The following is a 24,214-nucleotide window of genomic DNA, read 5'->3' as shown; positions in this document are numbered from 1 at the left end:
AGTGGGGAAGCATATCTTGAGGAGGCTACTGTTTTTAAAATTATGACATGATCAACTTGCATCTTCGGTAGAGTGGTGAATCTGCAAAGAAATGAGATGGAGGCGAAAATCGCGCTAAAACAAGATTTAAACACGCGCTATTTTCATACCAATGAATCCAATCGTAGGATTATAAATCACATCTCCTATATGGCTTACAATGATGATCAACTACATAGACCAGCCCTCATGAATTACTTGGCACTGGATATGTGATCTGAGCAACTTCAGTTTCTTTCATTTGTCTAGATCATCTGACCTCACTGATATTGCTAGTCCATATATAATTTTTTTCGACAACGAAAGCTGGGTTAGGAGGATCCCTACCAGTTTATTAATAGAGAATAAAAAAGAAATGTTTACATAGGAGGAGTCCAGTCCAGACTCATGTCCACCCACAGACGAACTATGTCTACCTTGGTGATGAGTCGCTGCCTATCTTGGCAGGGCTCTCTGCAGCCAGATTGTCAGAACCATTCGGTTGACCTTGCATTTGTGTTTGTTGATTCTAAAGACAGTCCAAAACGATAGGTTTTACGTAATGCAGCGTTATCACATAGCACTAGTTTTGAAGCTTCAGAAATGCCAGCTTTGTGGCGGCGTGAATACCTAGTGTTGACCAACGTATTAGTCTGGGACATGCATCGTCTGCAGCCAGAGGGGCATTCTCTTTCTCAGTTTGTGCACCCGCCAAAAAGCGGAACCTAGTAGGTTGCTTGGTTGGACACAGGGGCTGAGCCAGGAATCTAAACTAGGGTGGGCACAAATGCACTGTAAAAAACAAATTGAAAGCTGAATTCTAACATGATTCGTAGACATGTTAATTGAACAAAAAACATAAAACTCCTAAAATTCTAACCAAAATCAATCATGTATTCAAGAAATCATATTTAATGTTGATTAAAATAAAATAAAAAAGATAAAAATGCTTAATTAAATATTCATGACATTTAAGAAATCAAATAAAAAACTTAAATTCTAAAAAAATCAAAGCTTTAGAGGTTTAATAAGTAATAACTAAAATCAAGCATTCATTAATAGAATCTATCTTAATGATATATAAAAAAAAATAACACACAAAACCAAAAAATTATAAATAAACATTCACATCATTTGGAAAAATGCTAACCAATACCCTAATATATGAAAATTTCATGGATTTATGTTTATTGAAAAAAAACCCTAATATTTTAATTAAAATCGAACATTCATTACATGCCTAATTGCTAATTAAAAAATATATAAAAGACCTTAAAACTTTAATTAAATATTTATTTTATTTAAAAAATAAACTAAAAAAATAAAAACCTTAACAAGCATCATACATCATGCCAAAAAAAGCAAATAAGACCCTTAAAATCAAAACATTTATGCTATTATCAAATAATTCTTAAGAAAAAAAATACACAAAAATTAAACATTTATATCATTCAGAAAAGTCCAAATCAATACCTTACTTCCTAAAAAATCATAAATTTATTTTAACTGAAAAAAAAAACTCTAGTTGTCTAACCAAAGGAATAGAGAGAGAGAGAGGGATGAGTATGTACTCTTCACACTCATCTCGGGGTCACCCTGACCCATATTTGGCCCACTAGGTGACTCCACTAAAAATAGTTTGTATTTGACTCATGAGTCTGCAAGGCTCAACGAGTCAATGCCGGTGACTCTGATTTTTTTATATTTTAAAAAGAAATTTTCTAAATAATAAAAATACATATATAATATTTTAAAAATAAAATTAAAAACTCACCACTCGAATGAGTTTTAGTGGTTTATGCCGAGCTTTCACTAGTTTTTGGTAACTTTTGATTTTACTTCAGATCAGAAATCGCTAGGGTGGTTTACTCGGACCAACACTGACTCAACGGTGTGACTCGAATGAGTTTGACAACTATACCCTAATCTATTTGGGTCGAGCATGAGTATTGCCCACCTGCAGTCCAAGTAAATGTGAGCACTACCCACCTACGCTCCGGTCAAGGTGGGCAACCATTTCCATTTGAGATTTTTTTCTGGGTCAAGGTGGGCACGTGCCCACCCTACTCATCATGCGGCTCTACCCCTCAACTTGGATGTGGATGAGACGCAAAATCTGATTGTGTTTCTTGGATGGTCAGTTGTACACGTGGCTACAGGGACCACGTGTCAGAGAGTATCCTCTGTTGTGGCTGGGTCAATTACAGGAAGTGTCACATGGGATGGAAGAACGGTGGCGTGAGAACATGGGTGGTTACAGGCACATCCTGGCAGAGTTGGGACTCCGACCACTAAGCCGGCAGTGAATCTATCTTCTCCATGAGATTAACTAAAATTGGCAGCCTGTTCTGGGAATCAATTTTCTCGGGAGTCAACTCCACCGTCGACGAATGCATTATAGAGGTCGCGTCCACTACCAGAGTTCTCATAGCACTATAGTCCTTGAGGTTGCAGCGACATACCTAAGGATTGGGTTGTTTTCATTTCCATGGCAAACCCTCCATTATGCAAGGAGGGCTTTGCTAGTTGAGCAGGACCCGACAAAGGAAGGCCCTGTTGGACATTATGGGTTAAGGGTTCAACCCGTAGTGTGACCCGGTTTGACAGCCATTAGTGGGTCACATTAGTGGCCACATAATGGAGTTAGTGGGAGAGAGTTACGTGAATGTGGAGAGACCACATTCATGTAACTGCCTTATTCTCTCATTATATAAAGGGGTTAGGAGGATATGAAGATAACGAGTTATTCATAGCAATTATCTTGCCAAAACAATTCCACATTCTGATATCGTGGAAAGGTCCTGCTCACCGTCGACCTAAGGCCTGGGCTCATTGTGGGCGTCGACCGGCTAAGGAGAACGTCAAATTCCCTACACGCAATTGCGATCCATGGCGAATTCAGGTATGCTTCCTGTGTTTTGTTTCATAGGATTTGCCAACATTGGGTTATGGGCCCATGCCACGCATTTTCGCTGCGCGTGGCCGTGTAGGCCTTTTCGGCATTTTTGCGACTATTATCGCTGACTGGCAACTGTAACAGATTGAGCCTGTCTAGCTCATTTGTATTCATAAACACAGTCGTCAAACACCCCCCTTTTCGACAGACTGTCGCCGTGGGGTGACAACCTTCATCGGCGATAGTGCCTTTCCGTCGGTGACCGTCTGTCACCATGGGGCGATGACGGTTGCCGGAGTACGAAAACTGTCTCCGTGGGGTGACACCTCTCTCGGCAGGAGGCTGAGAGTTAAATTTGCGTTGTTGGGTAGCAAGAAAACTTTGTCGACACCGGAATCGTAGTGAAATGTCGCCGGAGGAAGGGGGTTTTTGCCGGATTGCGGGCGGAGTGCGGCAAACCCCTTAGCTCTTGTGCTGCTCGTCAGGAAAAAGCGAGGTTAAAAACCCCCTTTTCACCAAAACCCGTCAGTCGTCGGGTTGGGGTTTTGGTCGATAGGCTTTTGCCGGAGAGCTGCAGGTGGCAGCGGCCGCCTTGCCGGTGCCACGGGCTGCCCAACGGCATCGCCGATTTACCGGCTACTCCGACGACAACAAAAAAAAAATTGTATCCCTTACCTGTCGCCAGGGGTGGGTTCACCGGGTTGATCGTCGGTCGTCAGCAGCTTTGTTGGCGCCGTTGGGGTGTCGTCAGGGGTATTGGTACTCCTCTAAAGCACAGACTGCTGCCGCCATATGGGCCAGTCGCAGACGGGGGGCTGTCGCCAGAAGGACGTCGTTGGGGGAGGTGACCGTCGCCGGCTGGGCACCGGCATCGGTCGCCGTGGGGCGATGAAGGGTTTTCTCAGAGGAGAAACCCTTTCGGTTTCTTTGAAAATCGCAAACAGAAAACCATCGGGTTTTCTGTTTTTGTTTTAACTGGGGTACCAGATCAGGTCCGGCGAGGTGACCTGGTGACAAACCCAATCCAAACCCATTTGGGTGGATAGGGTCTACCATTTATTCTTGGATCTGACACGGACCCATAATGGTTCCGGGTCTGGGTCTAATCCGAAGAGATCTGGGTCCCTCTCGGATCGGGTTAGACCCGGTCCATTTAGGATCGGGTCCTACCCAGATACTTTTTGAATCGGGTTCGATCTGGGTCTGTTTCGAACCGGATCTAACCCGGGTCCAGTTCGGACCGGTTTAGACCCGGGTCTCTTTCGAACCGGGCCAAACCCGGGTCCAGTTTAAACAGAGTCGGATCCATGTTAAGCAGGATCCGGACACTATTTAGCCTGAACCAGATCAGGAACCTAATTCGGCCCTTTTCAAAATCGGTTCGAAGCCATTTTTAACCAGTTCCTTCCAGTTTTTCACCGGTTTCGATATGCTAAGACCTTGTTCTCATGGATCTATGAAGGTACAGGGATTTTGGCTTTTAGTCATAGAGTTTTTATGAACTTTTGTTCATATTTAGTATCGGCTCATAAGGTTTAGAACTGGTTCGAACCCTTTGATGACCGGTTCGGGGCGGTTTCAGACCGATTCATGGTGTTTTCAGACTGATTCCTACTTGAAGACCTTGGGTTTTACCCATATGAGCATGCTTTTGTTATTTTTCATGCATAATAATATGTATAATGCATGACTTATGCATGTTAATTCATGTATTTTGTGTTGGTTAAGTTGTGCATAATGGTTTTAAGCATAAATTATAACTAAATTCATGACAATTAGTTTATGTATATTAGTTGAAGCATAAACTTATATTATGTCATGAATATACATGCATTAAAATGTGTGCATGGGCGTGCTCCATAATACGAATAGAATTTTCGGTAAAAGATTTTGATTGACCGATTCATGTAATCACCAAAGTGATCTGAGTCGTGTTAATTAAGGATTCTTTGGACCGTATTAAGATTCGTTATTATGATTGTGTGTGAATTTATGAAACATCGATTCTACCCAAAGGTAGGTCATTGTGTTCCAAATTTATACAGGGTGTGATAATAGATGTGTATTCCAACCTATGAAGCATGTTCGTACCCAAAGGTACAGTGTTGAATTGCCTCTAGTTACATGATCTGCTAGTTTCACCAACTGAAGTCAATTTCTTGAGAATTGAAGAGACGGAGCAACTATGAGTATTGTCGTTTTCACCAAAGTGGAACGATAATGACTCAACTAAGCTTGTCTCAGAAAAGGTGAAAATAAAGGGTCTCAATTTTATATTTTCATCACAAGTCTCGTCTGAGCAATAATAGTAATGTCTTTCTGTTTTTGTTTCTTGTTTTATCAGGTTCTTTCCTTATCGACGGTTCTAATAATATCACCATTTTAGTCGGATCAAATTTTTTTGATTGAAAAGAAATCGTATTATTCACTTTGGGCTATATGGATTTAGATCTGGCCCTTAGAATTGATGAACCTCCCGCTCTTACAGAGCAGAGTACAGCCGATCAGAAGGCTGCCTCTAAGAAGTGAGAGCGCTCAAACAGACTTAGTATGTTGCTTTTGCAATCTCGAGTGACTAAGAATATTCGAGGTGTCATTCCTCACTGTGGGACAGTGAAGAAATTTCTGGGTGTCATTGAGGCTCAGTTCATCACTTCTAATAAGGCAAGGGCCAGTACGCTCATGTCCAAATTAGTGTCTATGAAATATGTTGGTGACAATAACATCCGACAACACATTTTGGAAATGAGGAATATTGCAACTTAACTGAATGACATGAAGTTGGTCATCTCTGACTCCTTCTTAGTCCATCTGATCTTAACCTCGTTACCTACTGAGTATGGACCCTTTAAAATCTCCTACAACACACATAATGATGAATGGTCTTTTAATGACCTCTTGGCCAAGTGTGTTGAAGAAGAGGAGATATTGAAGGGTGAGAGGGTGCCATGTGCACATATGGCCTCTCATAAAGATAAACAGAGGTCGAGGCTAAAAAAAAGCTCATTCAAAAACAAGAATCAGAAAGAGAGCCACTGGGGAGAGTTCAAACTCTCAGGCAAAAGCTAAATCCCAGTTAGGAGACCCTTCTATAAAGTGTTTCTTCTGCAAAAAGAAGAGGCATAAGAAAGTGGACTGTTTAAAGTACAAGAAGTGGCTCGAAAATAAAGGTAATAAGTCATTCATTTCTCGTTAGTGCAATCTAATTCATGTTCCATTGCATAGTTGGTGGATTGATTCTGGTCCCATGGTGCACATTGTCAACTCTTTGCGGGCATTTCTGAACAAAAGGGAACCAATGGAGCATGAAAGAAGCATCTTCTCAAAAACTAAGATGTGTTCGCATGTCAAGAGCGTTGGGACCTGTAGAATTGTGTTGGAGTCGGGATTTATATTGGATTTGGTCGATACATTTTATGTTTCATCTTATAGTCGGAACCTAATTTTAATTTCAAAACTTGATAAGTTTGGTTTTGCTTTTAAATTTGAAAATTTTGAACTTATTATTATGAAAAATTCAATGAATATAGGTTCTGCATATATGTGTGATGGTTTGTATCGATTAAGAACCAAATTCCAAATTCGGGAATCTCACTACATTGAAAACACAATGATTGGCAATAAACGTGGCCTAAAAGATGATCAATCTTATTTGCTTTGGCATCGGAGGTTAGGACATATCTCGAAAGAGAGAGTCCAAAGACTCGTGAAAGAGGGAATCCTCGGATCCCTTGATTTTATGAATATAGAGTCATGTGTTGACTGCATAAAAGCTAAGCAGTCTAACACGTATAAGAAAGATGCCAAACGCAGCAATGAAAAGTTAGAAATAATGCATACGGATGTGTGCGGCCCTTTTTTCACCGTGTTATACGGGTAAAAAATATTTTGTCACCTTTATAGACTATTATTCATGGTATATGTATCTCTACTTATTATCTGAAAAATCAGAGGTCTTTAAGGTTTTTAAGGACTTCAAGAAAGAAGTAGAGAAACAAACTGGTGAAGTTATTAAGGTTGTCAGGTCTGATAAAGGTGGCGAATATTATGGTCGTTTCAGAGATGGGACAAAAGGAAGGTCCATTAGCGCGATTTCTAAAAGAGGAAGGCATTGTACCTCAGTATACCATGCCTGGTAGTGGTTACCAGAATGGTGTAGCTAAAAGGAGAAACCATACGCTTAAAGAAATGGTTTTAGCGATGTTGAATCACTCAAACCTTCCTTTGACCTTGTGGGGTGAAGCTCTTAGGACAACAGTGCATATTCTGAATAAGGTTCCTACAAAGGTTGTTCAAAACACTCTTTACGAGTTATTGACAGGTAGAAAACCTTCTTTATCATATATGCACATATGGGGATGTCCAGCAGAAGCTAAATTGTATAACCCACATATAAAAGCTTTTGATCCTAGGACAACTAGTGGTTTCTTCATTGGTTATCCATAAAGATCGAAAGGCTTTAGGTTTTATTGTCTATCTCATACACCACAGATATGGAAACAGATAAAGCAAGATTTTTTTAAAATGGTTCTGTTGGGATAGATGCATCTCAAAATATTTATTTTGAGGAAATGCAGGATTCAGGTTTCACACCTGCTAAGGATAAAGACCTAATTTTCTCTATCATTGTTCCTTTGAGTAATGTAAGAGAAAGTCCAGTCAATGAATATCAATCCCAACTAGATCTAGTTGTTGATGAAGATATACAACAACAACAGGATACAGAGGCTCATTTTGAACCACCTGTAACACCTGTATGGAGGTCCACCTGAATTAGAAAATCTGCTGTCCATCCGGACTATGTGGTGTATTTACAAGAGACATATGATTTCATAAACATTGATGAAGATCCCTTCATATTTGCAGAAGTCATTGAAAGTGAAAGATCAACACATTGGATTAATGCCATGAAAGAAGAGCTTGACTCTATGGCAAAGAACCAAGTGTGGGATCTTGTACCTCGACCTGATGGAGTTAGACCTGTTGGTTATAAATGGGTTTATAAAACCAAAACAGACTCTAAAGGTCATGCGGAGAAGTATAAGGCTAGGCTTGTTGCAAACGGTTTCACACGGATAGAGGGCATTGATTATAATGAAACTTTTTCTCGTGTCTCAACTAAGGAATCATTGAGGATAATCATAGCCCTCGTAGCTCATTTTGATTTAGAGCTGCATCAGATGGATGTGAAAACTGCCTTCCTGAATGGGAATCTGGATGAGGAGGTATACATACAACAACCTCCAGGTTTCAGTATAGATGACTCGAATAACTTAGTTTGCAAATTGAATAAGTCAATTTATAGACTTAAACAGGCCTCCCGCCAGTGGTATAAGAAGTTCAATCAGGTAATAATGAACTTTGGATTCACTGAAAATATTGTTGATTAGTGTATTTACATTAAGACTAGTGGGAGTAAGTTCATAATTTTGGTTTTATATGTTGACGATATTCTTCTTGCAACTAATGATTTGAATCTATTACATGAAACAAAAGATTTTCTTTCCTCTCATTTCGATATGAAATACATGGGTGAGGTCACTTATGTCCTTGAAATAGAGATCCATCGTAACAGAACTAGGGGTGTCATTGGCCTCTCTCAGAAATCCTATATCCTTAAGGTTCTTAAAAGATATAGGATGAAGAATTGTTCTCTTTGTTCGGCACCTATATTAAAGGGGATAAATTAAGCTTAAAGGACTGTCCTCAGGATGATATTGCGAAGACTCAGATGGATGTTATCGCATATGCTTCGGCAGTTGGGAGTTTGCAGTATGCGCAGACCTGCACTCGACCTGATATAGCATTTGTTGTGGAAATGCTTGGTAGATATCAGTTAAATCTAGGCATTGCGCACTGGAAGACAGTGAAGAAGGTTATGCGTTATTTACAAGGAACGAAAGACTATATGTTGACCTACAGGAAAGCTGACCACCTAGAGGTCGTTGGATACTCTGATGCGGACTTGTGAGAGTGTATTGACAGTAGAAAATTCACTACTGGATACATTTTCCTTCTAGCGAGTGGTGTTGTCTCATGAAGAAGTGGAAAGCAGTCTACCACTACTGCTCATATCATGGAGGCAGAATTTATTGCTCTATACGAGACTTCGTCACAGGCCATTTGGATAAGAAACTTCATTATGGGTCTTAGTATAGTGGACTCTATTGAGAGACCACTAAAGATCTTTTGTGATAATGAAGAGTCGTGTTCTTTTTAAATAACAACAAGAGCTCAACATCGTGTTGACACATGGAGTTAAAATATTTTGTTATTAAAGAAAGGATTAAGAATCATCTGGTATGTATTGATATAATTGGGACGAAGGAAATGACTGCGGATCCCCTTTCTAAAGGGCTAGCACCGGGATTGTATTCCCAACATGTAAAGGAGATGGGTCTTTTTTATTCCTTCTGATGTATAATAATACATTATGTGATCACATTTGTGTTTATGTTTTTGATTCTCTAAGGTTTTGTGTTATTGTTGATTTTGCATAAAGAATCTCTCATATGGGTTACAGAGAATAGCAGAATAACAATATTAAAGGACCAATAGAATAGGCGAGAGACCAACCTATTCATAAAGGTAATTTTCTATATGCCTAAGCATTGAAGGTGAATTGTAGTGTAGTACATGGGAATATGACATTTCATAAAAGAGTGTTCATATCCATGACTCATATGATTCATCCTTGTGATAAAGGGTGGCATGTGAACCCATATGAAGAATTAAATCGAGATAATGGTATACACATCGATTTGGTACACTTTTGGTGTTAATGGGTCAAGTGGAAGAATGTTGGACATGGATCATAGACCCGTGTGTCTGGTTTGAGCCAAGGGTTCAGACCAGAACTCTGTCGGGTTTCCTTGGGCCCGGTCCCAAGGACCAGACTCAAGCCTCTCTCGGTTCGGCTCAGTGATGATGCATGAAATGCACATCATGTTATTATTATATTCATGCATTTTTATGTGATTTTAAGGTTTAGAACCCATGATTGAATGCATTTTGACATAATGGAGTCTTGGTTCGAATTTCAAGTAAATCGGAGTTAAATTGAGTGAGATATTGCAATTTTAGTGCTTGGGCACGGATTCCAAGGTAATTTGGATCCAGATCCGACCCAAATAGACCATCTTGGGCCTTGGATCAGTTCTTAAAATATCATAATCCATCTCACATGTGATCCAAAACCCACTTAGAAAATGTTTTCAGAAAACCCCTCCCAAAAGAGGCGCAGAGCAAAAACTTTCTATTTTAAACCTCTTTTGAAATTTTGGAAACTTGAGCCAAAGCATAAAACTGTTTTTTTCTGAAAACCCTAGATGTTTTTTGCATAGGGATTTGCGTCCAGCTGAAGCTTTCTTCCTCCTCCACGCCTCCCTCTTCATGCCACCTTTTGCCTTATGCATTTCATTTTCTAACTCCTTCAATTTCTTCCCCTTCATAGTGCCTTTAGAGATTAATGTGTTCTAGCTATTTTTGCAGGTGTTGCAGACCAAAGAGGAGCTATTCCTAGCTGGAGTGTTGTCTACGACACTAGGATGGATTGGCCTTACCTCCAGATCTTCTTTTCCACCCGAGTGTGACTCGGTTTACCTTCCATCCTTCGGCGCCTCTATTGGGTGTAAATCTTGCATTTGGAGCAGTCACGTGGTCTTGAAAGCAGCCCATAAACAAGTTCAGCAGCATGAATCCCGAGCATCAGCCGCTCTTTCCACCTCCACATTCGTCGGATCACCCTTGAGGTAGGTCTTTCCCTTCTCTTTCTTTTAGATAAAATTGTCTCTACCCATTGCGTGCCTCTCTAACCTCCACCCCTTTCTGATTTTCTCTTTCTTTGACAGCAAAACCACTGTCATTAATTGAGTCTTGGTTGTGTTTGAAAGTTGGGTCTGGTCCTAGGGTTGTCATTAATCCTTGTTTTGAAAAATTGTTTTAGCCAAAAGCTAAAATCGGCTAGATCTATTCTAGCCGATTTTAGCATTTTCTCATTTTCTGGTTTCGATTTTTTTTGGCAGCATAGTGTGTTAACCAGATATTGGTTCAAGTAATTTAAAGTTTAATTTAGTTTAATTTCATGTTGGGTTTTTGTTCGTGTCTTATATTGGTGTCACGTTGAGTCAATCGGCTAGTGTGTGTCTGGTTCAAGTCTAGCGAGATTTTAGATTTCAGTTTAGTTTAGTTATTTAATTTTTTAGTTGCAAATTCAGTCGGCTGTGTATTGTCTAAGCTGGTGTAGCAGCAGGTAGGTTGAAGTTTGATTTTTGAGTTTGCAATCTGTTTCAAAAGAAAAAGAAAAAAAATTATCGTTTTCTATATTTTAGGGTAAAGTCGACTTTTGGGCGTGTAGAGTGGTTGTCTTCTCCAAAGATAAGTATGCCATTAGAGTTCCAGATTAGTCTTAGGTTTCATTTGGTAAGTCTATAAGAATTAGGTAGGTTCTTTAGAGTGTCTAGATTCAATGTATGGTTGGTTAATGTAAAAACGTTTTTAGAATTTTGTTTAGGTAATTTTGAATTGTGTGGTAGTTGTCTAAATTCGAATTTGATAATTTAGGAAGGGTTTGTGAATGTTTTTGGTAATGAGTGTAGTGTCTAGGTTCATTGTACTTCGTTTTAGTCATGTTAGAATTAATTTAGTAATGTCGATTTAGGTGTATTTTTCAAAATAGTTAGTTTCTTTCCAATTCGTGTTTTACATGCTATTAATATTCTTTGAGTTACTTATGTATAGGTTAATTTAGTTAGGTTAATGATAGATTAGATTGGCTAATTAATTAGTTTTGCATTTTAGATAAAGGGCAATTGTGAAAAATTTTGAGTAAGAGGAGTTTGGAAACTTAGTGAGAGTTATTAATTTCCAAAAGTAGTTTTAGAAACTATGAATATCCTCTTCATTTGGACGGTTTTGAGTATCTCTCTACCAAGCAATTAAGGAGATCAATTTAAGAGAAATTGTGTGGCTCTCCACATTAGGCAAGGAGTTGTCTCTTTCAAAAACTTTCTTAAATATTCTTGAATTGTTTAAGAAAGTCTATTAAAACGTGTGGAGTCATAAAGATGGACGGTTTTGCAATTTCAATCCTTCCAATTGAGTATGAATTTCTTCCCAAATTCGTTGATTCTCACTTATAAGCCTTTATCAAATTCATATCCTGCCCTAGTATAGATAGATTAGTAATAATTTTAGTATTTATTGACTAGATTTAGATTTTCAAAATCGTGATTGCCAAATTAGTTAAGTGTATTCAGTCTTCCTTAATGTTAGCTTGCATTCCATTTAGGTGTCTAACTTAGATAGACTAAGTTTTAGTTTTAATTCCTTCAATGTCAATTTTAGTAATTAGTCTTTATTTGTTAGGTTTTTATTTTAATTAATTCTCAACCTTAGTCAACCTAGTGGGTCCATTGAGGTGGGGCGTGAACCTAGTCAAGGTCAAGCATTAACCGCCCTTCTTAGTGTCTTGAGTCAACTAACCCTATTTAGATACTAACTCTCTTAGACACAAGTTCATGTGTAATTCTAATTTAGAAGTAGCTAACGTGGATAGTGTAGTTAATCTTGCAAAGTAATTTACCATAGTTTAAACATAGTGTTTTGTTAAAATTAGATTTAATGGTAGTTGTTTAGTTCGGTGCATGTTTGGTTAGTTATTCCATTTTATTTCAATTTCTGTAATTTGACAGTAAATTAGAGCATTTAGGACTGTTTTGACGTGTGATTCAATGTTATGGTGTCATTAGTGGATTCGTTCACATGAATAGTGCATTGATTTAAAAACCCGATTTTTACAGTAACTTGCACTCGTCATTTTATGTGTAAGTTTTTTGGAGTTTTTCCAAATTTTTTGTTCTGTTCTCTTCATCAGGGTGTTCACTTTCAGCAAATCAAAAATCAGCTCATTTCAAGTTGATTTGGTCTGATTTTTAAGCGTTTTCCAAAATCAGCTTTTTCGGGTTTTTCAATTTCGGGACTTACGATTTCCATACTTTTCACGAATTTGAAACGCTTATATCTGGAGCTTCAGAACAAATTTTTCAAATCCGTAAAGTCTGACAGATTTTTGAATCTGTCAGAAACAGAACAAAAGAAATTTTGTGAAAATCGGACTTTGTTTACTCCTTCAAACTCTCTGTTTTCGAAAAGCTATCAGAATCCACTTTTGCATTAGTCGAGGGTAAAACAGTCATTTTTTTAGTTTTGTGATTTCTGGTAGTTTTACTGTTTTTCTGCATGTTAGTTAGTATATTTGCAATAATTAACTTAGTTAGACGCAGAATAATTAGTTGATAGACTTAGAATTGATATCTTAGTTATTTTTTGAATTTTTTATTGTATTAATTCTTTGTAGAATTAAGTCTAGTATAATTTCTAGATTTATTTATCATAATTGTGTACTGACTTGTTCTTTTCTTTTGTGTTAGGTTGATAAGCTTACTACAGATTACAAGGTTAATCTTGTCAAGTGTGAAAAAGCTATACTTGGTGAAAGAACGAAATTGCCCTTGGCGATCTGAAGAAGAATTTAGAATTTTTGTTTCTAGTTAATTGTAAATTTTAGTTTGTAATTCCTTTAAAAGTGTATTGATTAACTTAGATTAAGAGTTTGACATTAATAAATTGAAATTCTTAGAAGTAATTTGGATAGTTCTTGTTCCCTGTGGATTCGACCCGTACTTGCCACATTCGTGGAAAGTCGGTTTTTATTATCTTTGGTTGACGATTTTCCAACTGTTTTATTGAAAAATTTCTTTTAAAAATACCACTACAAAAAGTGCAACCAAATTTTGGCGCCGTTGCTGGGGAACGACGAATATATTCTATTATTTCTTCAAATTCACTTTATTAATCTGTGTTTAGTTAGTTAGTTGTTCTTATTTTTCTAGTTAGTAGGATTAACATAGTTAGTAAATATAGGATTCACTTACTGTTTTTCTAGGATTCACTAAAATACATTCTTTAATGAGCGATTAAACAGGTGGGTTTTAGAGAACATAGTTTGTGATTTCCTGCATTTCTTTATTTTGATAATTAGATTAGAATTTGTTTTGTTATTCATATAGCATAGTTAGTTAATTCTGACATAGTTAGCTTAGCATTGTTAGTTAGTCTTTGCTTTTGTAAATTGAATTACAGTATTTAGATTAGATAGATTTTGGTCATACATCTGGTCTTAGCACCAGTGTATGCAAGGGGGAAGAGCTTTGGGTACTCCATTGCATCCGTTTGTTGACAACCTAGAGAGAATTTTACATTCTCCTCGAAGTTCGACAGTAGTGGGTGATATGGATCCTCCAGTTCCTCCTCGCGCTCTGAGGGAGTACTTCACTCCCATAGACTATGTTCAGGCATCCTGCATTCAGAGACCCGATGTATAAGCGCCTCATTACGAGATTAAGGCCAGTATCATTCAGATGCTCCCATCTTTCTACGGCCTTAGTTATGAGGATCCCTATAGGCACTTAGATGAATTCCTCAAAATCTGTTCTACAGTGAAGATACAAAATTTCGATGATGATGCTTTGAGATTGACCCTGTTCACGTTCTCATTGAAGGACAAGGCCAAGTATTGGCTAAAGTCCTTAGATTCCATAGAAATAGGGTCTTGGGATCAGTTGCAGCAAGAGTTCCTGAGAAAATACTTTCTCATAGGTAGGACGAACCAGTATAGGCGAGCCATCACTAGCTTTTCAGAGCTAGATGGTGAGCAGTTTCATGAGACCTGGGAGAGAATGAAGGATCTCCTTAGGAAGTGTCCCCATCATCAGGTGCCGAGATGGCAACTGGTGCAGAGTTTCTACGATGGATTGTCTGACAGGAATCGTTAGATGATCGATTCTTCTTGCGGAGGGATATTCATGTTAAAGAGCGAAGATGAAGCATGGAGACTATTTGACACATTAGCAGAAAATTCCCTCCATCATGCTTCTAGCTCTCATTCTGATAGAACCGCACCTAACATTCCTAAGAAAGGTGGTGTTCTCGAAATTGGTCCATCTACTGCATTACAATGCAAAGTGGATATGATTGCTCAAAAGTTGGATCAACTTCTCACGGGCCCATCTACCAGTCAGCAGGTGTGTACTCTCTGTGCCAGTCTGGCACACTCGATCACTGAGTGTCCTTCGGCAGCTCAGTACCCTGAATTTGTGCAAGAGCAAGTTCAGGCTGCTCAAGGTTACGTCAGACCCTCGAACAATCCATATTCACCTACATATAACCCGGGGTGGCGTAACCATCCTAACTTTTCATGAAAGAATCCCCAGTCTTCTACTCAGCTACCTCCATCTCAGTCAGCTCGACCGCCACCATTCACTCAGACATTTCAGAGGCCGAGCTATCCTCAGAACACCCCTTCTTTTTCTCCTCAGCTCTCACAGGAGTCTGCTCAGCAGACCTCTTTCGAGAAGAGACTTCTCCAAGCATTCCAAGAGGTGAAAACCTCTAATTAGAATGCCTTCGAGAAGTGCAGTCAGATCTTGAGCTCTCATACTCAATTCATTGCGAAGTTAGAATCGCAGATGGGACAATTAGCAGAAGCGATCAGTCGAGACCTGATGGTAGTTTGCCGAGTCAGGTAGTGATGAACCCAAAGGGCAAGAAATCAATGACGGGAGGCCTGTACATCAGAGATTCACAGCAATAGGCCAAATCTGTTATGGCCCTTAGGAGTGAACGTGAGTATCACGTCGAGAGTAGAGAGAAGACAGATGAGCCAGACTCGAGTATACCATCTTCTACGGCTCAGTCCTCTACCCCAGTTCAGGATCAGGATAAAAGTGAGCCTTCTCATAAAGAGGAGGACCCCCAGATGTATATCCCTAAACCACCCTATCCCAAAGCGTTAGAATCTCCCGTGAGCAGAGGAAAGCAAAGCACGAAGGTTCAGGACATGCTTGAGATATTCAAGCATGTACATATCAACCTGCCTTTGCTTGATGTCGTTCAGCAGGTGCCAGCTTATGCCAAATTCCTGAAGGAACTGTGTACCCAGAAGAGAAAATCTAGAGGAAGAGTTCCTACCAAGGTCCATCTGACTGAGCAGGTGAGTTCAGTGATTCAGCACCAGACTCCACCAAAGCTCAAGGACCCTGGAGCCCCGATCATTGCATGTACCATAGGAAACATCCGCGTAGAACGCGCTTTGCTCGGCCTTGGAGCAAACGTGAACATTCTACCTGGATATTTCTATGATTCATTTGGGCTAGGAGAAATGAGATCAACCCCGATTACACTCCAGCTAGTAGATCGTTCTGTCAAGGTACCGAGAGGTGTCTTGGAAGACGTGCTAGTTAAAGTGAATGAGTTTTACTTTCCAGACAATTTCATTATCCTTGATATGGAAGGAGTTGATAGCCAGCACCAGACTCTGATCATTCTGGGCAGACCATTCTTGGCGACTGCCAATGCTTGCATCAATTGTAGAACCGGAGCTATGGACTTGTCATTCGGCAATCAAAAGGTCAGGCTGAACATTTTCAATGCTGCGATGGGTCCAGTGGGAGATATGGAGCGCTTTCAGGTTGACATAGCACAGGATTTAGTAGAAGCACAGCCAGAGTTGTATATGACAGAGGATTCCCTTGATTTGTATCATACAGGAGATGATAGTTGTAGAGTTAGTGTAGATGTGTCAGTAGTTTCGTCAGGATACCCTCCTTGGAGAGGGAGCATTGAGCCTCTCCCACCACTTGCTGAGACCCCAGCCAAATCTTCAATAGAGTCTCCCCTACAACTTGAGCTGAAACACTTACCGGATTCACTCAAGTATGCATATCTCGAAGTTGGTGAGACTCTGCCTGTGATCATCTCGTCACTGCTCACAGAGGAGCAGGAGCAGAGACTGCTAGACATTTTGCGAGAGCACAAGGCAGCGATTGGCTGGGGGTTGCTGATTTGAAAGGGATTGATCCTTTATTCTGCATGCATCAAATTCATTGTGATGAAGAAGCCAAGCCGGTGCGTGGCATGCAGAGAAGATTAAATCCTAACATGAAAGAGGTGGCGAAAAATAAGGTGGTCAAGTGGTTGGATTCTGGGATCATATACCCCATTTCTGATAGCCAGTGGGTCAGTCCGATTCAGGTTGTGCCGAAGAAATCTGGACTCACTGTTGTGGAAAATGAAAAGGGGGAAAGCATTCCGATGAGGACCACCACAGGGTGGCGAGTCTGTATTGATTATAGGAAGCTGAATGCAGCAACACGAAAGGATCACTTCCTGTTGCCATTCATTGACCAGATTTTGGAAAGACTTGCAGGACAGAGCTACTACTGTTTCTTGGACGGATATTCTGGATATAATCAAGTAGTTGTCTATCCTGACGACCAGAAGAAAACCACATTTACCTGTCTGTATGGCACCTTTGCATTTAGACGTATGCCATTTGGGCTCTGCAATGCCCCGACAACTTTTCAGAGGTGCATGTTAGCTATCTTCTCTAACATGGTAGTTGATGTCATGGAAGTTTTCATGGATGATTTTTCGGTGTATGGCTCTTCCTTTGAGGATTGCCTCCAGAAACTTACTCGAGTACTGAGTAGGTGTATGGAGACAAACCTGGTTTTGAGTTAGAAAAAGAGTCATTTTATGGTCCAAGAGGGGATTGTGCTTGGACACATCGTGTCCAAAAGAGGGATAGAGGTTGATAGAGCGAAGGTTGAGTCTATTTCACGATTGACTCCACCCACCACTATTAGGCAGATTCGGTCATTCTTAGGGCATGCCAAATTTTACAGGCGATTCATCAAGGATTTTAGCAAAATCTCTCGACCGCTATGCTCATTATTGGAAAAGGATCAGCCCTTTGAGTTTAGTGATGAGTGTATGAAGGCCTTTGAGATACTCAAAGAAGCCTTGACCACTGCACCCATTTTGAGACCTCTGAATTGGATGTTTCCATTCAAGATTATGTGTGATGCTTCCGACTATGCTATGGGGGCCATTTTAGGATAAAGGATTGACAAGAAGCCCTATGTGATATACTATGCGAGCAAAACTTTGTCTGATGCTCAAATGAACTATACCACGACAGAGAAGGAACTACTCTCAGTAGTATTCGCTTTGGATAAGTTTAGGTCCTATCTTCTCGGTTCGAAAGTGGTTGTCTATTCTGATCACGTTGCATTGAAGTACCTTCTTAGTAAGAAAGACACCAAACTGAGACTCATCCAATGGGTCCTACTACAGGAGTTTGATCTCGAGATTCGAGATAAGAAGGGAAGTGAGAACACAGTAGCAGACCATTTCTCTAGACTAATTGTGGAGACCACTCAGGATCATAGACCAATCAGTGATTCTTTTCCCGATGAGCAGATTATGGCAGTTGGAACATCGCAGTTACCCTGGTTTGCAGATATTGTGAACTATCTGGTTTCAAGGCAGATCCCGGAGCATTGGAATAAGAATGAGCGAGAGCGATTCTTATCATAGGTGAGACAATATTATTGGGATGAGCCAGAGTTGTTCAAATATTGTGCAGACCAGATCATCAGAAGATGCGTTCCGGAGGAGGAGTATGAGTCCATCCTCAGTTTTTGTCATTCATTAGCTTGTGGAGGGCATTTTAGTAGTAGAAAGACAGCTGCAAAGGTTTTGCAGTCTGAACTTTTTGGCCCACACTCCACAGAGATGCACATGAGTTCTGCAGGAAATGCATTCATTGTCAGCAGACTGGGAACATGTCTAAGAGGGACATGATGCCCTTGCTACCGATTTTGATTCTTGAGATTTTCGATGTTTGGGGCATAGATTTTATGGGCCCATTTCCGCCATCATTCGGCAATTTATATATCTTAGTGGCGGTTGATTATGTGTCCAAATGGGTCGAGGTTGTGGCAACCAAGACCAATGACCATAGAGTTGTGCTTAAGTTCATTAAGCACAATATTTTCAGTCGTTTTGGTGTGCCACGTGCGATGATAAGTGATGGTGGCAAGCATTTCAGGAATGTACAGATAGCTTCTCTTCTGAGAAAGTATTATGTCAATCATCGGGTTACCACTCCTTATCATCCGCAGACCAGTGGACAGGTCGAGGTTTCTAATAGAGAAATCAAGCGGATTTTAGAAAAGACAGTTCATCCGGATCGCAAGGATTGGTCTCAGTGCTTAGATGATGCTCTTTGGGCATATAGGATTGCATTTAAAACTCTCATTGGCATGTCCCTGTATCGTCTTGTTTTTGGGAAAGCATGCCACCTCCCTGTCAAGCTGGAACACAGAGCATATTGGGCAATCAAGAAGTTTAATTTTGACCTCACCCAGGCTGGCAAAGCGCAATCATTGCAACTCACCGAGTTAGAAGAGCTCAGGAATGATGCATATGAGAATGTCAAGTTATATAAAGCTCGCACTAAGGCCTTTCATGATAAACATATTATCAAAAAAGTGTTTGAGCCAGATCAGAAAGTTTGGTTGTTCAATTCTCGTTTGCATCTATTCCCAGATAAATTAAGGTCAAGATGGGATGGACTTTATATTGTGAGAGAAGTATTCCCGCACGGGGCAGTGACATTATTTGACTCACAGACCGGCGACACATTCAAGGTAAATGGGCAAAGACTGAAGCCCTACATATCAGATACCTTACGAGCTGGTGAGTGTGAGGTCTGGGATCTCACGAAGGAATAGAATCTGAGCAGAGGAATGTATCATATGTAGATAGTAGAATTAGTTTTGTTTTTCAGTTTTAGCATTTGCTTTTATTCAGTCATTGTATTTCATATGAACTTACACTTGTTCTTATTCATGCAGGTTTATCTAATATTCAACGTGTGAGGATTAGTTACCAGGTGCAGGGCACAACCTTCAGAGCAGACCAAATCAACTTCAGAAGCCCGACACATATCAGGTTGTATCTATCCTTTTTCCCGTATTTAGTTTATTGATCTTTAGTGTGCATTTGCATTGCATGGTTACATATTTTGTATGCCACTAGGGACAGTGTCATTCAAGCATTGGGGGGGGGGGGTTTAGATGCACACTAAAATTAAAAAAAAAATCAGGTAGCTAAAAACTCATAAAATTAGGTCATTAAGAACAAGTTTGTAGCATATATGATTGTTTTTGCATAATCTAACAATTTAGAATTTTTTAAGCCCCATGTAAAATTTTCCTTCTGATCTGATTCAAAAAGAGTAGTTATTTATGAGAAAATTCAAAGAAAAGATAGTATTTGAATGTTAGAAAGTTTTGAATCACTTTAGTATAAGTATGCACAGTATGTTTTGTGGAAGAACTAAGCAATTGAAAGATGTTTAGAAATATGAGCCTAAAAGAAAAGAGCTATGTTTAGTTGTTGATGTCTTCGCGATTCCCAGTAGTGGAACTCAGACACAAGTTGAAGTGTTTCAGTCTTTTGACGAAACGAATAACGAAGGAGATCATCTTCTTGTCTAGTCGATATTTGTGGCTTATTTGGTTCGAGTAAGTAGAGTCTGAAGGGTGTTCTACACCTGGTGCCCCAAAGCCATCTGGTTTGGGAGCCACCGATTCGAAAGCTTGTTACATGAACTTCATAGAAAGCCTAAGAGATAGAGACATTGCACAAGATGAGAAGAAGACTATATGTAAACTATTAAAATAAAATGTCTAGTGACTCGAGCAATTAAGTCCGAGAGATACTCTGTATCTGGTGCCCTAAGGTCGTCTGGCCTAGGAGTCACTGACCCAAAGCTCGTTACACGGGTCACGAAACTAGATATTTAAAATAGTGCTCAAATGAAAAGAATGCTCAAGTGAGAGGAATTGAAAAAGGGTGAAAATTTGAAAATCAAAAGAAAAAAATGAGCTTAATGAGGAAAATTCATTGCTTAGGAATAATTGTGAAATACTGTGCAGAAAATATACAAGTGAGGATAAATGGATAATAACATGATAATACTTGACTTTCTGAGGAAAATCATAGATAATTACAAGTTTAGAAAAGTGAAAGAAAAAGGTTTTTACTGTGGTGGCATAAGAATTCTAAATTTGTTATGAGAGTGTACATTACATGAAATATTTGCTTGAACTAATTTCTTAATTGCTTAATATTTTTGAAAAATCATTCTTCCATGACATTGATGTTTATGGGTAGCATCTCTGCAAACCCTCATGAGACCTTACTCGTCCACTGGGGTAACCCAGGGGTTTAAAGGGCTTGTTGTATGAGCTAAATGCAACCGTGATTCCTACGAAATTGAGTTAGAATTTTAATTGTTGAGTGCATAGTTGTTTATTTTTCCAAGTTCATAACTCAGTTAGTTGTTTGTTAAGGGACTAACAAACATTCAAGCATGGGGGTATTTGATGATGCATGAAATGCACATCATGTTATTATTATATTCATGCATTTTTATGTGATTTTAAGGTTTAGAACCCATGATTGGATGCATTTTGACATAATGGAGTCTTGGTTCAAATTTCAAGTAAATTGGAGTTAAATTGAGTGAGATATTGCAATTTTAGTGCTTGGGCACGGACTTTAAGGTAATTCGGATCCAGATCCGACCCAAATAGACCATCTTGGGCCTTGGATCAGTTCTTAAAACATCATAATCCATCTCACATGTGATCTAAAACCCACTTAGAAAATGTTTTCAGAAAACCCCTCCCAAAAGAGGCGCAGAGCAAAATTTTCTATTTTAAACCTCTTTTGAAATTTTGGAAACTTGAGCGAAAGCATAAAACCATTTTTTCTGAAAACCCTAGACGTTTTTTGCATAGAGATTTGCGCCCAGCTGAAGCTTTCTTCCTCCTCCACGCCTCCCTCTTCATGCCACCTTTTGCCTTATGCATTTCATTTTCTAACTCCTTCAATTTCTTCCCCTTCATAGTGTCTTTAGAGATTAACGTGTTCTGGCTATTTTTGCAGGTGTTGCAGACCAAAGAGGAGCTATTCCTAGCTGGAGTGTTGTCTACGACACTAGGAAGGATCGGTTCTACCTCACCGATCTTCTTTTCCACCCGAGTGTGACTCTGTTTACCTTCTATCCTTCGGTGCCTCTATTGGGTGTAAATCTTGCATTTGGAGCAGTCACATGGTCTTGAAAGCAGCCCATAAACAAGTTCAGCAGCGTGAATCCTGAGCATCAGCCTCTCTTTCCACCTCCACATTCGTCGGATCTCCCTTGAGGTAGGTCTTTCCCTTCTCTTTCTTTTAGATAAAATCGTGTCTACCCATTGCGTGCCTCTCTAACCTCCACCCCTTTCTGATTTTCTCTTTCTTTGGCAGCAAAATCACTGTCATTAATTGAGTCTTGGTTGTGTTTGAAAGTTGGGTCTGGTCCTAGGGTTGTCATTAATCCTTGATCTGAAAAATTGTTTTAGCCAAAAGCTAAAATCGGCTAGATCTATTCTAGCCGATTTTAGCATTTTCTCATTTTCTGGTTTCTGATTTTTTTTGGCAGCATAGTGTGTTAATCAGATATTGGTTCAAGTAATTTAAAGTTTAATTTAGTTTAATTTCATGTTGGGTTTTTGTTCGTGTCTTATATTGGTGTCACGTTGAGTCAATCGGCTAGTGTGTGTCTGGTTGAAGTCTAGCGAGATTTTAGATTTCAGTTTAGTTTAGTGTTATCATCGCAAAATTCTCCCCCTCTCTTGCGAGAGAGAAACGAATTTTGCGAGTCAAACTCGACCAAAGTTTTGAAAATGGTTTTGAAAATTACTCGCCTCCATTTTGAAAATTTGCAGGAAAATTCTGTGGAATGGGATTCGCCTGTCGGTACGAGGTTCAACCGTTCCTTGCACCTTTACCAGGGGTAATTGAACAAAGGATCAAATGTGTGCTTTGACTAAGTTAAATTATCTAAAGTATGCTCTATTTTCCTAGAATGCACAGAGAATCAGACTTGTGCTATGGAATTTTGAAAAGATGCAAGTTTTGAAAGGATGATGTTTGCTTGAAAAGTTGAAATATGCTTGAAAAATGATTGGGAAAAGTGCTTAAAGTTGGAATTCTTGGGAAAATCATTGAATTTCATTGGAAATTAGAAATTGGATTGGAAAATAAATTCTCAAGAAAACTTGAATCTTGGGAAAATCGATTTTTGAGATTTGGATTGCTTTTCTGAGGAAATAGATTTGAGAATCTTGAGAAAATGAGGAAGTTCATTGGAAAATGATTTTTTTGAAATGGAAAATGGATTCTCAGAAAATGGGAACCCTGAGAAAATCGATTTCTGAAAACTTGGGATTTTGAAATTTGAGAATTTTAAAACATTGCAAATTCTTGATTTGAACTTGGGAAATGCTTTGAAATGTCATTTGAAAACTTAGGATTCTGAGAAAATCAAATCCTGAGAAAGCCTTGGTAAATCCTTGAGAAAATTGATTTTTTTTTTAAATTGAAATTGGAAAATGAATTTGAAAATAATGCAATTTGAATGATATGAATAAATGAATATGAATTTGAAAGGGAATTTCAATTGAGGAATTGGGAAATCCTTTTGAAACTTTGAAAAATGCAATGCATTTTTGAAGTTAGCCTAAGAGTGTGTGTTGAATGTGGCTAATATGAAGATCATAAATCTTGGTTTTCTTCGTATTCTGACTATGGCCATAAATACGAATCTCACCAAGTTTATAAACTCCATAAGAGCTTGTGCAAGTGTCATTCGTGTTAACCATAGTGATTTTGAAATAAATGCACATGAATCATACATCAGATATTGAAATTTTACTGAAATTAAACTATATGCAATGCAGTCCTATTCTAAGCAGAAATGTAACTCTTATTCCAAATTATTACATTTGATATTATATTGAATTTGAAATGAAATAAGAAAATAAAATCTTCTTCTTGAATGTTCCTACAAAACTAGAAAACAATGTTAGCATACAAATGTAGGTTTTTCTGAATTTATCCGAAAATATTGGAAATTATCGAATATTATTCAGATATAAACCCAAATTCATACCTCCTTTGATATAAACATAAGAAATAATGAATAAGTTTTGAAATAAACTTAGAAATTCGAAATTGGGGTCAAAATGACCAAAATGACCCTATTAACCATGAAATCAGGATTTTCTGAAAGAGTTTTTGTAAATTTTGGATTTTTGAAAATCAAATGAAATAAATAAAACATAATATGATGCAATATGATGATATGCATGAAAATTTAAAGAATTAGAGTTTGGAATTTCAAAATTGTGATCAAAATGACCAAAATGCCCATGATAACAAGACTATGGCCTTAAAACCAGGGTTTTCTGAAATAAATTTTGTAAAAATGAGAAATTGAAATGCAAATGAGATTGAAATTAACCCTAATATGATATGACATGCTTATTTACATGAATAAAACCC

The 24,214-nt window shown here is 38.8% G+C and overlaps 1 pseudogene; it reads left to right on the top strand.

The window, feature by feature from the left end:
- The first annotated feature begins 16,355 nt into the window (after nt 1-16,355).
- On the top strand, nt 16,356-21,951 carry LOC149849047 (uncharacterized; annotated as a pseudogene).
- The last annotated feature ends 2,263 nt before the right edge of the window (nt 21,952-24,214 follow it).

This window comes from Nuphar pumila, chromosome 1 (genome assembly GCF_984573655.1).
Source record: "Nuphar pumila chromosome 1, dmNupPumi1.hap1.1, whole genome shotgun sequence".
NCBI lineage: Eukaryota > Viridiplantae > Streptophyta > Magnoliopsida > Nymphaeales > Nymphaeaceae > Nuphar > Nuphar pumila.
Note: the sequence above shows the minus strand (reverse complement) of the source record. Positions and strands in the feature narration are given on the sequence as shown.